Source organism: Sus scrofa, chromosome 15 (genome assembly GCF_000003025.6).
Source record: "Sus scrofa isolate TJ Tabasco breed Duroc chromosome 15, Sscrofa11.1, whole genome shotgun sequence".
Lineage (NCBI taxonomy): Eukaryota > Metazoa > Chordata > Mammalia > Artiodactyla > Suidae > Sus > Sus scrofa.
This window is the reverse complement of record NC_010457.5, coordinates 52,454,129-52,474,637: the sequence shown is the minus strand read 5'-3', so window position 1 is coordinate 52,474,637 and position 20,509 is coordinate 52,454,129. Positions and strand designations below refer to the sequence as shown.

At 39.4% G+C, this 20,509-nt stretch overlaps 1 long non-coding RNA gene across 2 annotated transcripts in view; it reads right to left on the bottom strand.

The window, feature by feature from the left end:
• Positions 1-20,509, bottom strand: part of LOC100511785 — a 112,611-nt gene that overhangs the window by 54,055 nt on the left and 38,047 nt on the right. For both annotated transcript variants that reach the window (XR_002339477.1, XR_002339476.1), the window contains exon 4: positions 16,117-16,245. This is a non-coding gene — a long non-coding RNA (uncharacterized LOC100511785). The remainder of the gene's footprint in view (positions 1-16,116; positions 16,246-20,509) is intronic.

Below are 20,509 nucleotides of genomic sequence, written 5' to 3'. Positions count from 1 at the left end.
GAGCAAGCACCATTCTAAGAGCTGGGAAAACCCCAGTGACCAAGACTCTCTATGTTTATGGAGTTTCCATTCTTGCTGGGTCCTATTAAACCCCATATGAGCAATGACTTGAATGCCCTGGGGGAGTTAGTTATGTAGAAATCCAGCAGGGAGTTAGTTACGTAGAAATCCAGGAAAGAGTAGTTAGTGTCATGGAGACACTGCTATCGCAGCAGGATCACTTCCTGATAACCAGGGAGAGCCAACCCCAGGTCATGTGGTCCTATCTGTTTTTATAGCCCAGGGAAAGAGGAGAGGTCTTATGATACACCTACTGAGCTGCTTATTGGTTGGGGAAAGAAGGGTCTTACAATACACTTGCTGGTTGGTTGGGGGCGTATTAAGGCCCCTGTGGGGGCAGGTGAGGAGTTGGCCACATACCTTTCCTAGTAGGGCACAGAAGGAGTAGGCCAGTTTGTTCCAGGTGAGGGAGGGGGCATTACAATGAGATGGGTGGGATGATGATAAGGTCCTGGTAATCCCTGTCTTTGCCAAAAGCTTTGAGTTCATTCTCCTTGAAGGGGCCTTTAAGTCCCACAGTGAGGTGAAGGCAAAGTTCATCAAAGTCTTAAGTTAGAAGCACATGTTTCAGAAAGAAAAGGTCAGGAAGGAACAGGTTGAGCTAAGGATCCAAGGAAGGGTCATGTATGGGATGTTTGAGTCAAAACAAGGAGGACAAACAGCTGGTGCAGAGAAGGAGAAGGTCAGAGAGGTCCCAAGGAGCTGATTCACAGGAAGCCTGTGAGACCATAGTGAGCACATCAGATTTCACAATGAGTAAAATTGAAGACACTGCAAGATTTTTGAACTGAAAAATGACACTGTCAGGGAGGAGGACATTTCAGGTTCTTCTGGCTGTTTTAAAAGTTAAACTGAGATGAGATGGATTAACAGGAAAAAAACAAACAAAAGTTGAATAATATGTATACATGGGAGAAACCCAGGAGAACTAATTTGCCAAAATGGCAGAAACACTCACTTTGAATACCACCTTCTGCTGAAGACAAATGTGGATATTGCAGGTTGTGATTTGAGATTTCACGGGGATTAAAGTAATTAACATGGGGATGGAAAGGCTGGGTCCTGCAGAGACAGTGGGACACAGAGTGGAATTTTAACAGACTCTGTTAGGTTACTCCCTGTCTCCCCCATAGTTCACACTGTAGTGATCTATGCTGAGACCTCCCTTCCTGAATAGGCCCACTATGGACATTATTTTTAGGCAATTTGGGGAAAGTCAATGTTTCTTCCTATGTTTCCTAAACCTTGATTGTTTTTAGCTCAAAATAATCTACTGCCAATGAGACATTTGGGGGCTGGCAAATTTTGCTCCCCTACAACCTGATCTGACTCATTTCTTCAAATGATAGGTGTGATTGCTGAATTGAGAATAGACTTTAGGGAGTCAAGGGTAGAAGGAGCAAGTTCTTAGAGTGATGTGGGAAAGGCTGTGGTGAAGCAGGAAAGGGGGGAAGATTAGGAACTTGGGTTTGGATATACTGAGTACGGGATGTCTTCTAAATAGAAATGTCAAGGAGACAGTTGATAGGATTTGGGAGAGAAATCCTGGCTGAAAACATAAAACTTGGAGTTCTTAGCACATAGGTGGAATTAAAACCAAGTGGCCTGATGAAATTGATAAGCTATTGGACATAGCTAGAGAGAAGGCTGAAGGACCAGCTCTGGCCTCTCCAGCATTAAGAGGAGGAGCCAACAAAGCAAACTGAGAAAGAACAAAGTGAAGCAAGAGAAAGTAAATGGGAGTCTGATGTTCTGTAAGGCAAGTAAAGAACATCTATAAAAGAGGATTTTTTTTTTCTCCTTTTTAATTAAACTCTTGGTAAATGGGACTTACTTTCACCATTCACTTGCTTTTCATTTATATTCAATAGCTGTCACTGCCATGGCAGTTCAATTCACTGATGAACCAACAGCCTCCTGGCAGGTCAGCAGGAGGTGTGCTGGTGTAGGATAACCTGGGCTTGCCTGATTCAGCCATGCTCTGCATGGTCTCTCGTGGTCCCTGGGGCCAGCCAAGCTTGTTGTCACGGCCAGAGGCAGAGGTCCAAGAGAGTGAGAGAAAGAGAGGAAATACATAGGTATCTTGAGGAATTGCAACCAGACACTGTACAAAGCAAGCCACAAGGCTAATAAGCTCTATTCAAGGTGTGGAGAATAAAGCACATCTCTTGACGGGACAATTTGCAAAGGGCATAGATATAGAGAGGAGTGAAAATTTGGGGATATTCTTGCAATTGTTCTCTACTCTGGTCCTTACCACTCTGAAGCCCCAGCTTCTATCGGGAAGCTCTCCTCAAATTTCCAGGAACTGAAAACTTGCAAGACTTTGCTTGCTAATATTTTATGAAACCTCATGTAAGATGAGTCCTCAATATAGGAGTCACTCATTCAACTTAAACTTTTTCATTAGGGTTAGCACTTCCAATGAATATTCCACATAATGCTAATTCCCACTGATGACCAACGGAAAAGGGTTCCTTAGACAAATGCATCTAAGAAATACCACATAGTGAATCCCCCTTTTAATATATTTTCTTTTTTTTTTTTTTTTTTTGTCTTTTCTGAGGCCGCACTCACAGAATATGGAGGTTCCCGGGTCAGGGGTCTAATCAGAGCTGTAGCCACCGGCCTATGCCAGAGCCATAGCAATGTGGGATCTGAGCCTACATCACAGCTCATGGCCGATCCTTAACCCACTGAGCAAGGCCAGGGATCAAACCCTCAATCTCATGGTTTCTAGTCAGATTCGTTAACCACTGAGCCACAACAGGAACTCCTTTAATATATTTTCAATGAACACTAGTATATTTGAGGATCTAAAGAGTTATGAAATAACCCTTCTTTGTTTAATTTAGCATTTCCACACACTTGAGCAAAATCTCTCTCTTTTTAAAGTAACATCTATTAATATTCTTTGAATCCAGTGTTCTATAAAGAATAGTGTTTTTCTTAGAGAGTAATGAAGTTAATAAAGATTAAGTCTACAGATTCTTTAATCTAATTATGCGACAGGCTGTTTTATTGTTTAGACATAATAAAGCTAGAAATCTCTATGAATTTTGCAAAGTTGAGATGAAAGTCCACAGACTCTGGACTGTTCTTCTGTAAATTCTGCTGTATTTCTGAATGCTGTGAAACTTGTGAACAAGGTATCACTACCAGGCCTTATCAGAATAAGAAGGAAAAACAAATATTTAATGTTATAGACTGTGCATCTTCAAATCAGATTATGAATGGTGAAGTGACTTTTTGTAAAGAAGTATATCCTGTCTTCCTTGCACTGGAAATGATCTACAGGTATTAATTCTGTATTTTCTGGCCCTCTTGGCAAGATCGATATGTCTGACAACATAATCTTAAATAGAAGCTGGAACTTTAATTTCTGTAAAATTAGATGGACAAGTCTTACTAGCTAGAGTTTATTTTTAGCCGTTATAAAGGCCAAATTTTATCCAAAGAAGAGAATGACTCGAGTGTTTCATTGTGGATTCCATAAAAAAATGACGATTCAACTCCATGATGTTGTCCAGGAAATTTCCAACTTTTAGAAATACAATACAACAATTATCTCACCTGAGGGTTGGTTCTGTTGGTGAAATTTGAATGTCTCAGAACTACTGGATGATGTGGATGCTTCTTCTGCATGGAATTCTTCCCTTGAATATTCCTCTTGGTTAAACCCTACTGGTGTTTGATGTTTCCATTTAAATGTTTCTTTCTGGAGTTCCCGTCGTGGCGCAGTGGTTAACGAATCCGATAGGAACCATGAGGTTGCGGTTCGGTCCCTGCCCCTGCTCAGTGGGTTAACGATCCGGCGTTGCCGTGAGCTGTGGTGTAGGCTGCAGACGCGGCTCAGATCCCACGTTGCTGTGGCTCTGGCGTAGGCCGGTGGCTACAGCTCCGATTCAACCCCTAGCCTGGGAACCTCCATATGCCGCGGGAGCGGCCCAAAGAAATAGCAAAAAGACAAAAAAAAAAAAAATAAAAAAAAATAAATGTTTCTTTCTCAGAAAGAACTTATATGACCTCCCTCCCCAAAGCAATTAAAATAAGAGAACGACATTTGTTCCCTCTAGAGCAACCTACTCTTTCATAATTATATATTTATTGGGGGACTTAAATATCTACATATCTGTCTTTCCCACTAGACTCTACAAGGGATCTCTATGAGTGCAGAGACTGTGTATGCCTTCGGTTTTGTTTTTTCACCACAGGGTAAACAATGGTGGGAACAGTTTTGACACATAAAAGCTATTTAATAATTATTTGTTGGATGAAAGAATGAGGCATGCACTCAGGCATCCTTCAGTTTCATTATATACTTTAATTCCCACAGAAACATGTTTGAACTGCCAAACCTAATCAAGAATATAGCACAGTTCTGTTCAGAGCCATCCTTTGCTTCAAGATAAAATGCAAGCTGCTGTGAGCTGTGGTGTAGGTGGCAGACATGGCCAGCAGCTACAGCTCCAATTAGACCCCTAGCCTGGGAATCTCCATATGCCTCAGGTGCGGCCCTAAACACACACACACAAAGACGAAATGCAAGCTATTGAACTGACTGATTGTGAATCCCAACAAGCAAGTTTATTGCCATAAACATTTCACAACGTAGTTGTTTGAAATATGAAAACAACCTTAATTTTAACATGGTCACATTCAACTGCCTACCCAAATGTTTAAGAAATGCTGGGCTTCTCCTGTGCAGATTTTCTTTTAATAGAATCCTTCCTATATCATTGAAAGTATGTTGGCTAACAAGAAGAAGGTCATGTTGAAAGAGACAAATTATGCCCATAATTGGACTGATTGTCTCAGGGTGGTCTTTATATTTAGATAAAACCATGAGAGCCTTTCCCCATAGGAAAGGATTATGTATATGTTTCAATCAGGGCCATCTTTCCATTTGCCTCCTAAGAGTCTGTAAATGATAGACTGAATTCTGGTGGCTGTTCAGTGTAGCATGGCTGCAGCCACTTCAGGTGCTAAAACTTGCCTAGAGGGCCATAAAAAATAGCACCACTAAGCAGAAGAAATCACAACACTGTTAATCTGTTCCAGAAAGGTAATGGGAATACAAAGAAATGGATGCTGAAGAAACATTTTCCTCAATGTTTTTCCTCCTACTTATTTCAGATGTCCCAGATGGGAAGTTGTTTTTTATCTTGATGCTGAAGATTGAGGAAGTATTCGGCACAAAGCCATGTCTGGTGTGCCACTGCAGAAATGCTGAAAATGGTGCTAGAATGCTGGATAAGAGATTTGCTATACAATCCTTCCTCCTCCCCTTAATGAAACACACTGGATGGAAATGCTCAGGGCTGGAGAAAAATCAGCCAAAGATAAGAGGTTTGTTCTTGTCTTTCATGAGAAAGGCTGTCGTGAGAGTAAAATACAGTTTTACGTTTGTCATTGCCAGCGGAAGGAAGAAGGTGCTAAGTAATGATGAAAGAAGATTCTGAGCCTTCTCATTTTTTCTTATTCTTCCCCCTCTCCACACTTATCTGGGAAGCTCTCGACTGCTCCATACATTTTTAAATTATCTTAAGGATAAGCTACCCTTATTAAATTATTATTATTATTATTATTATTATTATTATTATTATTATTTAGCATGGTACTTGTAGAGCCAAGAAAAAATTTTTTTCTTTATGGCTTATGTCCACCAGGCTTGAACTGATATAAATTGATTCATGTGAGATAAATGTAAAGGGCTAGACTTCTACAATGAATAATTAGCTAATCATACAATTTGTACAGCTGGGAGTTACCTAATCAAATGTCTTCATTTTACAGATGAGGATTAAGTCCTTGGCTCTATTCTGAGAACAGCAATAAAAGTCCTTGGCTGCTTTAAGAGACAACTCAAATGGCCTCTCATTACCTCCTGCATTAAATGCAAGCCAAAATTAGTCCTGGACAGAGATTTAATAGAAGCCAGAAGTGTTTCTAAAGCGACTTCTTGGATGCTGGCATGCTTATTTCAGAGGCCGCAGTTCTTACTTCCTGAGTTGGCATTTTCTAAAGATTATTTATCTGATATTTGCATTCGAGATCAAAGGTTAGTGATTAAATGCATTCTGAGCATCCTTATAACACCTTACTCTGTAGCCCCTTTAAGTCCTAAGATGATCCTCATTAATTTTGTTTTCATTTTGAAAATTTTATTGGGAAGGTTCTCCTCAAAAAGTAGAGGGTAATATGATATCACTTATATCTGGAATCTAATATACAGCACAAATGAAACTTTACACAGAAAAGAAACTCATGGACTTGTAGTTGCCAAGGGAGAGGGAGAGGGAGTGGGCTGGACTGGGAATCTGGGGTTAACAGATGCAAACTATTGCATTTGGAATGGATAAGCAATGAGATCCTGCTGTATAGCACTGGGAACTATATCCATTCACTTTTGATGGAGCATGATGGAGAATAATGTGAGAAAAAGAATGCATATATGTGTGTGTGACTGGGTCACTTTGCTGTACAGTATAAAATTGACAGAACACTGTAAACTAGCCATAAGGGAAAAAATAAAAATCATTTTAAAAAGTAGAGGGTAAAGAGAGAAAAAGGAAAGTTGAACTATAAAGAAGGAAATCCATCATCATTTTACTTAACATATATATTCTATAAAACACTTCACTATATGCTTTTCATGCACTAAATTATCTCATTTAGTTCTTTCAACACCTCTGTGATATAGGTAATATTCCATTTATAGATGAAAAAAACTAAGACTAAGTGATGAATAATGGATAAACTAAGTAATTAAATAATATGCAATGACCAAGTGGTTGATAAATTCAGATCTGATTTCAGTTCTCCTTTTATTGCATCATCTTTGAAGTTTGACCTATACCGAGTAAAAAAAGATGTGGAAATAGGAGTTCCCTTGTGGCACAGAGGGTTAAGAATCGGCATTGTCATTGCAGTGACTTGGGTCACTGCTGTGGTGCAGGTTCAATCCCTGGCCCAGGAACTCCCATATATCCTGGACACGGGCAAAAAAAAGGAAAAAAAGAAAGAAAATAAATGGTAAAAACACACATAAAAAGAAGCATCCAGAGTAACTACATGCAGAAGGATAAAGATGGAACTTAGAGCAGATGATCACACAGCCTCAGAACCACACAGCCTGAGTGATGTGCATGTTTTGTTTATATTATCAGAAAGTTCTCCCTCCAGCTGGAGAAACAATTCTGTTTTTCACTCTTGTGTATGTGGAGAAGGCTGGAGTTGAGAGTTAACCTCAACATCTACGAGCCAGCTCACTAACTAAAGCTATCAACTACTGAAGAGCTCAATTACAGCTCTGGGAGAGGAGCTGATCCTTTGTTAATTATTCCTCAAATAAAATCTGCTTTCTCAGTGGCTAAATATTATATAACCTTATAGCATCACAAGAAATACACAGTGGACTTATTTTCCTCTACCCAGGAAAAAATATACCCATCACATATATTGATTCCTGGATAATTGTTTAAAACAACAGCTATCCAGCTAAAATTTAGTGAGTGTTTTACTTAGGACTATATTAGTTAAGTATAATATTAAAGTATAATGTTAGAGTTATGTCAAGAGCAGCTACACAAGAGAAATTTATTTCTCCCATTTAAAAAAAAACTAAATGAAGAGGGACCAGCTTTATCTTCCTATCTGAAACAACTAACGATTAGACACGTATTAGAAACAATGGTTTTCAGACACTGACATCAGGCAACACCGGACAGTAATCCTGAGAGAGCAAAAGTAAACAAAAGTAAACAAGATGTCTCAGCTTACTGACCGGATTGAATTTCCAGGCTACAGTGCAGGAGGGAAAGCCAGGTGGAGCCCAACTGTCTGGCTGAGTTAAGAAGAGAGTTAGTAATCCGGAGATGCTAAGCCAGTGAGAATTCATAGAGCTAAATCACAGAGAAGAGAAAGGTACCAAGAGGCAGAGTTCTGATGATCTGCAGAGGATCCCCTCAGATCTGCCCAGAATCACTCAGGGCACGTGTGTAAAGAAAGTACCCAAGGGAGAAAAAAGAACCACCTGAAAAGAGAAGAGGGAACAGTCTCTGGAACTCACACAGGGCCAGGAACAGTTTGTGTTCTTTCCAAAAAAAAAAAAAAAAAAAGGAAAATTTGCAAATTCATGGGGCATTACGTAAAGTATTCAGAAGGGTATTACCTCAGGGCAAATTTTGTCCTAGACTATAGGCTGCTTTGGTACCACTTCACAAATATTAAAAGGAAGCCTCAGAAGGATCAAACTATTTCCCAATAACTTAACTACTTTTAAGAGGGGAAAGCTCAAAAATATTTCGAAGAATACAAAAAATATCCAGCATTATGTAAAATTCATAATGCCTGGCATCGAATAAAAAATTACAAGGCATACAAAAAGCAGGACAATATAACCCATAACAAGGAGAAATATCAATAGAAACACTTATAATTATATAGATGATATAATAAGAGATGAGAACATTAAAACAGTTATTATAACTGTATTATATATTTCAAGAACATAATGTAATGCTTGAAGGCATTAAGTAGAGACATGAAAAATAAAAAAGACCTAAATAAAACTTCTAGGAGTTCTTGTTGTGGCTCAGAGGTGATGAACCTGACTAGTACCCATAAGGACTCTGGTTTGGTCCCTGGCCTTGCTCAGTGGGTTGAGGATCCAGCGTTGCCGTGAACTGTGGTGTAGGTTGAGGACGCACTCAGATCTGGTGTGACTGTGGTGTGGTGTGGGGTGGTGGCTGCAGCTCTGGATAGAACCCTAGGCTGGGAACTTCAATGTGCCATGGGTCCAGCCCTAAAAAACAAAACTAAACAAAACTTCTAGAGATGAAACATACGATATCTAGAATTTAAAAACTACTTTGGATGGAATTAACAGTGGATTCTATATTGAAAAAGTAAAGATTAATGGGCAAAAAATATGCAATAAAAACCTATAGAAAAAAAGACTAAAAAATAGAACTTCAATGAACTGCTACAATTTCAAGTAGCCTAATACATGTGTTATTCCTACTGCATTTTCTCTGAATTAATTGAATTTTCCATTTCTGGGAAGAAGGTGGATGCTAGACATAAATTAAATTATAGAAAAATAAATAATATGATCTCCCTTGGGGGGAAAAAGTGTAGGCAGTCATCCAAGGCTGATATGCTATTCCTTAGTGACAGGAACTCAGCCTCTTTTTATCTCAACTTCTGTCCCCAAGGTCACCTCAAGGTCCTAGATTCCTGCTAGAACTCTTAACAATTACTTCCACATTCCAGAAATCAGGAAAGAGGATACTTCCTGGAAGTTGCACAAACTTTGTTTACAACCAATTGGTTAGAACCAAGACAAACATCAGTATGTAGGTACAGGGAGTGCTGAGAAATGCACTTTGGCTGGTCACATACATAGTAAAAATCAAGGGTTCTGTTACTGTGGTTCAAGTGGACAATGGACACCTGAGTAACAATAAACATTCTCTCCCACACAGTAAAATGAAAATGAATGGGGGGATATCAGGCAAAAGCTAGTATATATCAGGATTGAGATAGGGATGAACTGATGATAAATATAAGAGGGGGAATTCAGTAGAGAAATATATGGAAATAAAAACCATAACAACTCATGGATTAGAAGCTTCACATGGAAGTTCCCAGGTGACACAGTGGGTTAAGGATCCATCACTACTGCAGCTGTGGCACAGGTTTGATTCCTGCCCAAGAACTTCCACATGCCATGCGTGAGACCAAAAAAAAAAAAAAAGAAGAAGAAGAAGCTCCACAAAAGCAAAGAATACCTTTTATTGTAAACATCAAGAATACTTTATTAGATATGTATATTAATTCTAAAGGGAACTGCTATGTGCTGAGGGAAGATGAAAATATAAATAATTTCCTTCCCATATAAAATTTTTATTTTGGTTTTATTGTAATAGCAAAGGCAATGCTAGCTGCTAAAACAAAACAAAACAAATGCATAATGCTAAAAAAAATGAGCTACTAAGGTATGAAAAGACATGGGGGAACTTAAATGCATATTAGTACTTAAATGAAAGAAGCCAATATGAAAGACTATGTACTGTATGATTCCAACTATATGACATTTTGCAAAAAGCTAAACTATGGAGATGGTAAGAAGAGCAGTGGTTACCAGGGTCTGGGATGTGGGAGAGGGATGACCAGGTGGAACAGAGAGGATTTTAGGGCAGTGAAAATACACTGTGTTATACTGTAATAATGGATACACGTCATTATACATTTGCCCAAACCCACAGGATGAACAACACCAAAGTGAACCCTAAGGTAAACTCTGGACTTTGAATGATTGATGCATCAGCATATATCCTTGTAATAAATGTAGCACCCTGGTGAGGAAATGTTGATAATAAAGCCAGGGCGTACTATGTATATTGTGGGGTCAGGATATATATGGAACATCTCTGAACTTTCTTCACAATTTTGCTGTGAATATAAAACTGCTCTAAAAAAAAAAGGCCTTAAAAAATGCATAATGACTCATTTCTAGCTTGCATAAAGTCTAAAACACAGCCTAAGCAAAAGGCCAGCTCATTTCCATGTAGTGATTTAAGTAAGGTGCCAGCCCATTTCCACGTAGTGATTAAGTAAGGCTCCTTCAATCCTGTGAATTCACCCTTTTTAATGGTTGGCTTCCAAAGTCCCCCTGCTTGTTTCCATCTAGCTTGTCGAAGGTGAAATAGGATGGAGGAAGTGTGAGTATCACTCCCATTCACATTCCATTGACTAGAACTACAAGGACCAACAGGAAATGAAGTTTAACTGTGTGATCAGGAAGAGGAGGAAATGGATTTGATGAACAAATCTAGTCTCTGAGTCAACACTTTTTGTCTCTAAATACCTATTTTGATCTTCTTTTCTTGAAGAGAACCCCCATCTTCCCAGGGTGAAAGAACCCAAAGTCCCATCCACTGACTATTTTAACCTCAAAGTCTAAGATCTTTGATTCATGCACAGTCCTTTCCTTCAGGTTTGAAAGTGACTTTGTGTTTCTGTGACTTATGAATTAAATAGACACACATGCTCAATGTACAACAAAGGAGCAGGAATGAGGGTCTCAATAAAAGCTCCTGTTCTGAAAATGGACAAAGAAGAGAAACACAGAAGTCAGTCAAGAGCAGTTCTGCAATCCTGCTGGACCAGCACAGGGAAAGCGTATGCAAACTCCTTGATTAGATCTTGATTCTGCTCCTTGGCAGGCATTTTTCTTTCATCTCTGCCTCCCTCTCTGGGGAGGTTCTGCACGTTCTTCCTTGGGCATGTGTCCTCCACAGCAATATATGAAGTGGCCGGAAGGTGTATGGGCTTCTTGGGAGCTGCCGCCTCTCAACCTGATTCGTGTTGGTAAAGTTTGGAACCCAAGACCACCTGTTTTATGACTTTTTTTCATTTTATGGCCATGAAAGACAACACTTTTCTTAACTTTAAGCTACTGTTACTTAAGGCTTTTCAATTACAATAAGTCAGACCCAATACTAACTGAATTAATGGTGTTGTTTTCTTTTTCTGGTTTAAGAGCCTGTTTTGTCTGATAAGCAATAATTATGTCAACTTTTGATATTGTTTTTGTTGTTCTTAGCATTTCCCTGGGATAGCTTATTCTATTTTAAAAATTTAATACATAGGTATGAAAATGTTATATGCCTTTTAAAATACCCTATAGCTAGAGTTTTAAAAATCCATGATGCTAATCTCCATCTTTTAACCAAAAGGTTTAGCTGTTCACATTTATTGTAGTAATTGTTGCATTTGGATTTATAAAAAACATCATATCTATGTTTTTAACTCTTCTTTTACTCTCTCCCATTGCTAATCTAGATGGGATAGTTGACTGAAGTAAAAGCTGTGTCAGTGTCACTAGGACGAAAGGTCCTAGTCAATATGCCTCTAGAGCGAAAAGTGACATGTCTTCTCCCTCTTCTGCTGAGGCACCCACTTACTCTCCTCCCTATGTACTGGCCCCCTCTTGTTTTGCCTCACATTAAACTGGCCCATCTCTTATTCAATCCATTGCTGTCATAGCCAGCTATACACACATGCAATTTAGAAAATTGTTCTTACATAAGTATAGTACATTTGTCACAACTAATAAATTAATATCACTATACACTATTATTAACTAAAGTTTATAACTTTATTCAGATTTTCTTAGTTTCAACCTAATGTCCTTTTTCAGTTCCAGGCTCCCATCCAAGGTACTATGTGACATTTAATTATCATATCTCCTTAGATTCCTCTTGACCATGACAGTTTCTGAGATTTTCCTTGTTTTTGGTGATCTTGAGAGTTTTAAGAAGACTGATTATATATTTTGTACAAGGCTTTTCTACTGTGATTTTTTTCTTATGTTTTTTCACATGATTAGATTGGGGTGACAGCTCTTGGGGAGGAAGACCACAGAGGTAAAGTGCCATCTTCCACATACATATCAAGGACACATACTATCAGTATGATTGATCACTGTTATTGATCTTGATCACCAACCCAGCTGAGACAGTGCTGCCAGGTTTCTCCTCCCAAAGTTACCTTTTTTTTGTTTCCTCCTTCCCATACTCTACTTTCTAGAAAGAAGGCACTAAGCCTCACAGAAGTAGAGAGTGATGCTCCACCTCCTTGAGGGCAGATTATCTGCAAAAATATCTGGAATTCTTCTACACAAGAGATTTTTCTCCTAGTTATTTAGTCAATCATTTATTTATATCTGCATAGACTCATGGATATTCATCACATACTTTGGATTATAATCCAACACTATATATCTTCTTCTCAAATCATTCCAGCTTTGGCTAATGGGAACTCTTCCATTCAGTTCTCACATCCTTCAGACATATCCCCATCATCGTGGTTTATTTCTTTTTAAATACTTTATTAATTTTCCACACTATAGTCAACTACTTTTTAACACCACATATAGGTTTTTGCATCCATTCATGTTAAGTTCAGTTCTCTTGGCATAAGTCTGTAAGTCTAATATATTGAAATAATTTGGCTTTTTCTTTTGGTTTTCATTTCAATTATCTCAGCACATTTTGGTTCATCACCAAATCTGATGTATTTTTGTGTTCATTCAGATACTCAAGGCAAGATTAAGGCCAGAGCTCTGTAGCCTCCTTCCAACCCCCTCCTGCTCTCTCTCTATATATATTCTTTCTTTTTTCCTCCAGCCTGCCCCTGAAACTTACAACACTTTTGGTGCCTTATTGATTCTGATAAAAATGGACTTTATAATATTATCTTCCAGCTCACATTTCATCCTCTTATCCACAAGAACAAATAAAAGAACAGGAAGTCTAAGGGGAGGGTTTCATGTGAAGAATCATAATTATGAGATGGTTCACAGCTCAGAAGTGAAAGGAGAATGGAGTTCAATGGAAGGAGAGACTCTGGAATTTTATCTTTTTTAGGAAGGAAATAGTTATCAAGTTTGGAGGACACAAAGCAAGGAATGAAAGATGAATTGAAGCTACCTCCACTTCTCCAGCAAGATTGTGTGACATCGAACCAAAAGAGAAATGGCACAAAAATGTTTTGAGGTCACATTCATTTCTGTGATGGGAAGAAGGAGGAGAGAAGAAAAGGGTCAGGCCAGGAATCGGCAGATAAGGAGAAAACCAAGCGCAGCAGAGATAAGCACGCATGTATAATTTAAAAATAAATGAATATCGCAAGCTTTTTGCATTAAAAAAAAAAACCCTCCAGTGATTTCAATTTCAGCTTCTACTACTATGCTGCCGCTTTCTGATGCTTCTGAACCAGTCACTGCATGAAAAGAAAACAGTACTTCTTAAAAGGAAAGCTGTACTCCTGGCTTAGGGAGGGAAACACTGTCAAGGAAAGGAAGGGCAGGGGGGAGGAGGATGGGAAGAGAGAAAAGGAGAGGAAGATTAGGAGGCACAGATCTCCAGTTACAAAGTAAATGAGTCACAGCTCTGAAACGTCCAGGGTGGGAATATAGTCAACAATTAGGTACTATTTGTGTATGGTGACAGATGGCAATGAGACTTATCATAGGGACCATTTTAAATGGACGTAACTATCGAATCACGGTGCTGTGTATCAGGAACTAACAGAGTGTGAAGGTCCATTATACTTCAAAAACAAACAAATAAACTCCTAGAGAAAGAGATCTGTGGTTACCAGAGACCGAAGGTGGGAAAGGGAGAATTGGACGAAGGTGGTCAAAAGGTACAAACTTCCAGTCATAAATAAATATAAAGGATGTAACATAAACATGATCAATATCATTAACACTCTTGGGGGTTATATGTGAAAATTGTTAAGTGTGCAAATCCAAAGAGTTATCATCACAAGGAAAAAAATATTTTTTCTACTTCTTTAATTTTATATCTATGTGACATGACGGATGTTCCCTAAATTTACCGTGGTCATCATTTCATGATGTGCATAAGCCAAATAATTACCCTGTACACCTTAAACTTATATAGTATTGGGTATCAATTATATCTCAATAAAACTGGAAAAAAATGAAATTGTAAGGACTTCTGTGGCCTTAGAAATGCTTCTCCGTGTAAAGCCAGCAAATCCAGTGTAGGACCTGAGACATTCCCCAGAATAAATGTTGAAATTGAATCACTTTTCTTCTTTTTACTTTTTAGGGCTGCACCCATGGCATATGGAGGTTCCCAGGCTAGGGGTCGAATAAGAGCTGTAGCTGCCAGCCTACATCACAGCAGCTACGTGGGATCCTCAACCCACTGATAGAGGCCAGAGATCAAACCCACATCCTCATGGATCCTATTTGGGTTCATTAACTGCTGAGCCAGGAAGGAAACTCCTGAATAACTTTTCCAAGTGTGTTCATTCAATGTGCCGAGGGAGTGATAGGACGCCCCCTTCCACATGCAAACTCTGCCCCCTACTACATGCAATCTCTACTACATGCAAACTTCCCTAATGCCCATGACAGCTCTCTAGGAGAGGTGTATTCTTTTCATTTACAGATTTAGAACAGAGTGTCAGAAAGTCTGAGTAGCTGAGCACAATTTTAAGTGACATCAGCAGGAACAATACCCTTCATTCTGGAAGCAGAGCCCTATTTGAATCCACTCCATGGCAGTTTTGCCACAACCCAGCAACTCTCTAGCGATCTCAAAGGTATCGAACAACTTTTAACACAGAGCAGGAAATTCAGTGTCTGAAATTGAGGTGTTTACCTCTCTGAATGCAGGGAAGTGTAGGAATGATTTTGAGCCTTATAACTCAGTGTTCAACCTCAGATACAGTAGGTACAGACAACATGGGTTTTTGCTCTGATTGCTCACACGGGAGTGTTTGACTTTATCATACTTGTTTATGCAGCTCAGAATTTTTGGAGTCATAGCTGGATAAATGTGTTATTGGGAATCATACAATCTTTTACCTGAATCTCTCAACAGAAAGTTGAGATCAAAAGAAGCAACTTTAGAGAAGACTGATGCAAAACTCGTAGAAGCTGAGACCTAAAATTACTTTTTTTGCCAACGGCAAGGAACATTCATTTAATCTTGTAGTAGGCAGAAAACCCCAAGTTCATTCTCAGGGCAGCATTTTTTTTTTCTGTTTTGCCCTTGCCTCTTCCATAAACTATACTTATATCCTTAAAGGTCTAGGTGATATTTCAATCTTTCATCGATAACCAAGGTAATTTATCGTTACTGAAAAGAGTTAAAAGCCAGCATATAACATCAGATTTTATTCCCCCTAAACTTGCTCAAGGGAGATTTTGTGTGTTTCTCTTCCTTGCACCTGCCAGAGACTATTTACCTGACCAGTAATACTTTGAAGTCCTGGCTGATTAACATTCTGGAAGAAACTTGACAAAACTGCTGTTCCTGAAAACTTTCATTAGCACATTCCTCTTAGAAGATAGCATTCTTCAGTCTGCAGTCTGAGTTTTCTCCAGTCTCAGCAGTCTCCTGGCTTGGGGCCACTGTAAACTGGAACGTCTTTTGTTTTCTCAACCTCTGTTAAAGTTGATGGCTTTAATTGTTAGGGCTTCACTTAATGCGCGACCGTATTTCTTACCATTTGATGCAAGTGGTGTATCTTGCCACTCAGGTTTCCAAGACAGGGATTTCAGGAAATTTCTTTTAATCTGTTCTAGACTGTTTGCTGAGAGCTCTTGAATCTTAAGTGATGACATCGCAACTCACCCTGCAAAGCAAGAGTAGCAAGGTATGTGAAGGAGACAGTAGGGAATCTTGGAAATCCCTTGGTACTAACTAGATTCTCAAAGTATAAGAACAGGTGGACACAGTCTCCAAACACATTTTAGTTGCATGCATGTTCCAGAATCTGAACACCACCTAGAAATACATGTAGAGAAAAGAGATGCAATTACTGAAGCCTCAAGACCAGGTGGTGCCTGATCTGTGAAATTGATCACTTGGAAATTCCTTTTTTACCTTTGGGAAGATAAAATCTCTTCTCCCTCTGTGAGAAGTTTGATTAATTGGTTCTGTAAAGGCATAAATGCAAGAGGTTCCCTTATGACTCAACCACAGCATCTTCAGAGAACCAACTAGAGGCAATAACCCCTGGCAGGCACCAGCATCTTTTCTGGACCTGTGTGCATGGTGTTGCTGGCTGGCACCTAGCCCTCACCCTCATCTTATTGCAACACAGTAACTCAGCTCTTGGCATTTCCGGCCATGCCCTGGCCATCAGAGACAGCGATACACTGGTCAAACTCAAAAAACTCAAAACCAACTTCTAGAATCTGGCTATACCAATCCTGGTTTATTCTCTTCTGTGATTCATAACCGACTCCTTTTTAAAATGTGCCCCTTTGCCCATAGCCTGAGGCTGACATTTCCCCTTTATTAAGGTATTTTTAAGAATTATCTTCAGCTCATCATTGCTCACAAAATCTATGGGTTTCTTTTCCAGCCATTTGAAACAAGAATTGGGACTCTTGTCCCATGGTAAAGGCATGGCTGGGTGGGGCCCAGGACGGGGCTCCTCTCCCCAGATTGCAGGAAGACTCTATTTTATCCAGAGGTTAAAGAAAACACTAGCCCTCTGCTGAATTCCTCATTAACTAGGATGTATTTAACTAGGATTTATACAAAACTACTCTGGTATTTCTTCCAAGATCCCTGGATCTGTTTGTGTTCTGAGCTGGGTGATTAACACAAACACCAATATTTCTGTCTGCTTTGGTGAGCCCTTACAAGAAGAAAGGAAGATTTGAGTCCTATTAATCTGTAGGTCCGGGCTTTGCAGATGCACTGGGTCTGAGATATGTCTGAGAAGGTGCCATGGGGAAGTCTGACCCCCAGCGGCTATTATCAACCGCTGCATGTCTTCAGAAAGTGGATGTGGCAACAGTTCAAAGCCAATAATAAAACAGCATCTTGAAGCTGCTTGGTCTCCTAGAACATTTTTCATTAGGAAAAACAGACATGTCCCAATTAAAAGGAAGTGTCAATCAACACACTGAATCAGGTTTTGTGAACGTCCTGAAACATGAAAATAGACTGGTCATACGAAAGAATCAGTTTGGGAATCATTTCTATTTCTATAGCCACCATCCATCCATAAGTTGTCACTCTGGCTTTATCTCCACAAAATAAAGTTGGTCATATTTTTCAGATAGCCTTTCAAAGGGTGGCCCTGTTTTCATGTTCTATTCCTTTTCTCCCAACTTTTTAACTTTGTATTTTGTTCACAGAATGTTACAAAAATAGAGGGGTTCCCAGGTACTTTTCACCCAGTTTCTCCTATGGCAACACCTGCAGTACAACAGCAAAACTACAAAAGTAATACTGTTAGGACTCACATACCTTATTCAGATCTCACCAGTTTTATGCACGTGTGTGTGTGTGTGTGTGTGTGTGTGTGTGTCTAGTTTTATGCAATCTTATCACATGTGCGGATTCACATAGCCATCACCAACAGTCAAGAAGAGACCTGTTCCCTCAGTACAAAAGATCTTTCTTGTGTCACCCTTTTAAAATCACATTCACTCTCCCCCACCACACCCATCCCTAACCCCAATCACTGATTTGTTCTCAATCTTTATAATCTTGTCATCTTGAGAATATTATATAAATGGAATCATACCTTATGTGACATTTTGAGATTGGCTGTTTCACTCAACACAACTCCCTTGAGATCTATCCCAGGTGTGGTGCGTGTACATGTGTTCAACATTCATGCTTTGGTACTGCTGAATAGTATTCCACAGTATGGACGTGCCTCAGTCTGCTTAAACCATTCACCCATTGAGGGGTATCTGGGTTGTTTTCAGGTTTTGTCTAGGACCAGTAAAGCTGCTATGAGCATTTGCATGTGGCTCTTTGAGTGAATATAAGTTTTTCATTTCTCTGAGATAAATAGCTAGGAGTGTGACTGCTGAATCATAGGATTAATGCATGTTTAATTTTTTAAGAAACTGCCAGACTACTTTCCTGAGTGACTGTACAGTTTTACACTCCCACCAAGAATGTACAGGATCAATTTCCTTCACATCCTTGCTAGCATTGGCCATTGTCACTATTTTTCATTTTAGCTGCTCTCACAGATGGGTCGTTGTCCCCACTTTTAAACAACATTAAGTAGCATTTGGATCTTGCCAGCAAAACAGCTGCCCAAAGAGAAAAGCATGGGTAACTCTATGAATAACATACACACAGTTGTGTGGTTCATGTCCTCATTTTTCCAACTTTGCTAAATCCCATGAGAATAAAAGTTCAAGGATAAGGTGGACTTTTAAATGCAGCAACACTGGACTGGCTTGGTTGGGTTCCTTTTTCAAATCATTTTTTCTCTGGCAAAGCCAGAAAACTTAACCATCACTCAATCCATTGTGTTGAGTCAGGAGGTGATTATACTGAAAAATGTTTCTGGCAGCCCTCTGGAAATTAAACATGCTATCCTCTTACTTTTCTGCTGGCTTCTTGGATTTATTAACATTTCATCAATTCAATCTACCTTCTTTTCAGTATGTCTGACCACATGAGGTATAGAAGGGAGAGTTCTGTCCAGTTCCCTGTGGGGCAAGGTGCAGAAGACACTCCCTGACTTCCTATGACTATGTAACACCTCGGTATTGCTCTACTTCCTGGGTTGGGGGTGCAGTGAAATTTAAAGCCTGGATCCCAACTTCTTCTTCCCCAGAGTGGAGCTCAGTGGGTTAGTTCCCCTGGTTGTCCCGTGCTGGAAGTGGGAAGCAGTATTGCTCTGGGATCTGTTTTTCTGTCACATTATGAGACTATGACAAGCTTTGCATTTTCTGCTAAAAATTCCCTTCAAATATATGGCATCCCATTGAAGTCCTCTGAGCCATATTTTAGCACTTATGTATTTTAATTACGAGGAAGAGTGATCTGGGTAACATGAGTGCAACACAACCCAGCCAGTTGGAATAGAGCAGCAACATAAATTTACTAAGACACAGAGAAACAGCCTGTTGGGAGGAAAGAAAGGAATACAAACCTCAATCATTTTAAACTATCACATTAGAAAACTATTCAAATCAAAGAGAACCCTAAATCATAAATGCCTACATTTATAGTCTCTCATCTGCGAGAAGGAAGAAAAAAGTCAGGGAGAGAAAAAAAAATTGTAAACAAAACTCCACCATAATCTTTTGAATTTGTCACATGCTTACTTTGAGGCTATTCAAAATGCACTATCAGAGTTCCTGTTGTGGCTCTGCGGGTTAAGAACCCAACTAGTCTCTGTGAGGATGTGGGTTCGATCCCTGTCCTTGACCAGTGGGTTAAGGATCTGGTGTGTCCTCGACCAGTATGTTAAGGATCAGCTCCAGATATTTCCTATGTCATAGATGTGACTGGGGAAAGAAAAGAAAAGAAAAACAAAAAACAAACAAAAAAAACCCAGTCTTTTGAGGAGGAAAAAACAGAAACATGTGTTTTTCCAGGAATCATTTGGGTGGAAGTGGTTGGACACCAATCCTGGGAAATGTTGACTTGTGCCCTGTCAGCCTGATGGGGATGGTAAACAGGATTTTTTAAATAACCCCTTGAATCTAAAAAGTGTGCAGTTCACTGATGCTTCTTAGTGGATATTAATGACTAACTATGGAAATATTTTGCCTCCTGGTCAGTGTGAATACTTGTCTTCCTTTTTTTGGCACAGGGCAGGAAGCTCTCCCCAGGACTATCACGAGTCTCAAATCTCAGGTCCACAGTTGTATGTGGCATGTGTTTTCTGCCCAACTTTTATCAAAGAACAAAGTTCAAAGGACACTGAAATCTACAATTCAAACAGTCTCAGAGGAAGACAAAACAGGGCCAGTTTTAATGAGCGAGAACAATGGGGAAAAAATTCCAGTGAATAATGCTCTGCCTTTTTTCGAAGACTCCTTGTGGAATAACGTGAGCATTCGCATAACATGTTTTAGGTTCTCTTTTCTTGAGCCATTATTGAGGCTTCCCTTTGCGCTGCTATA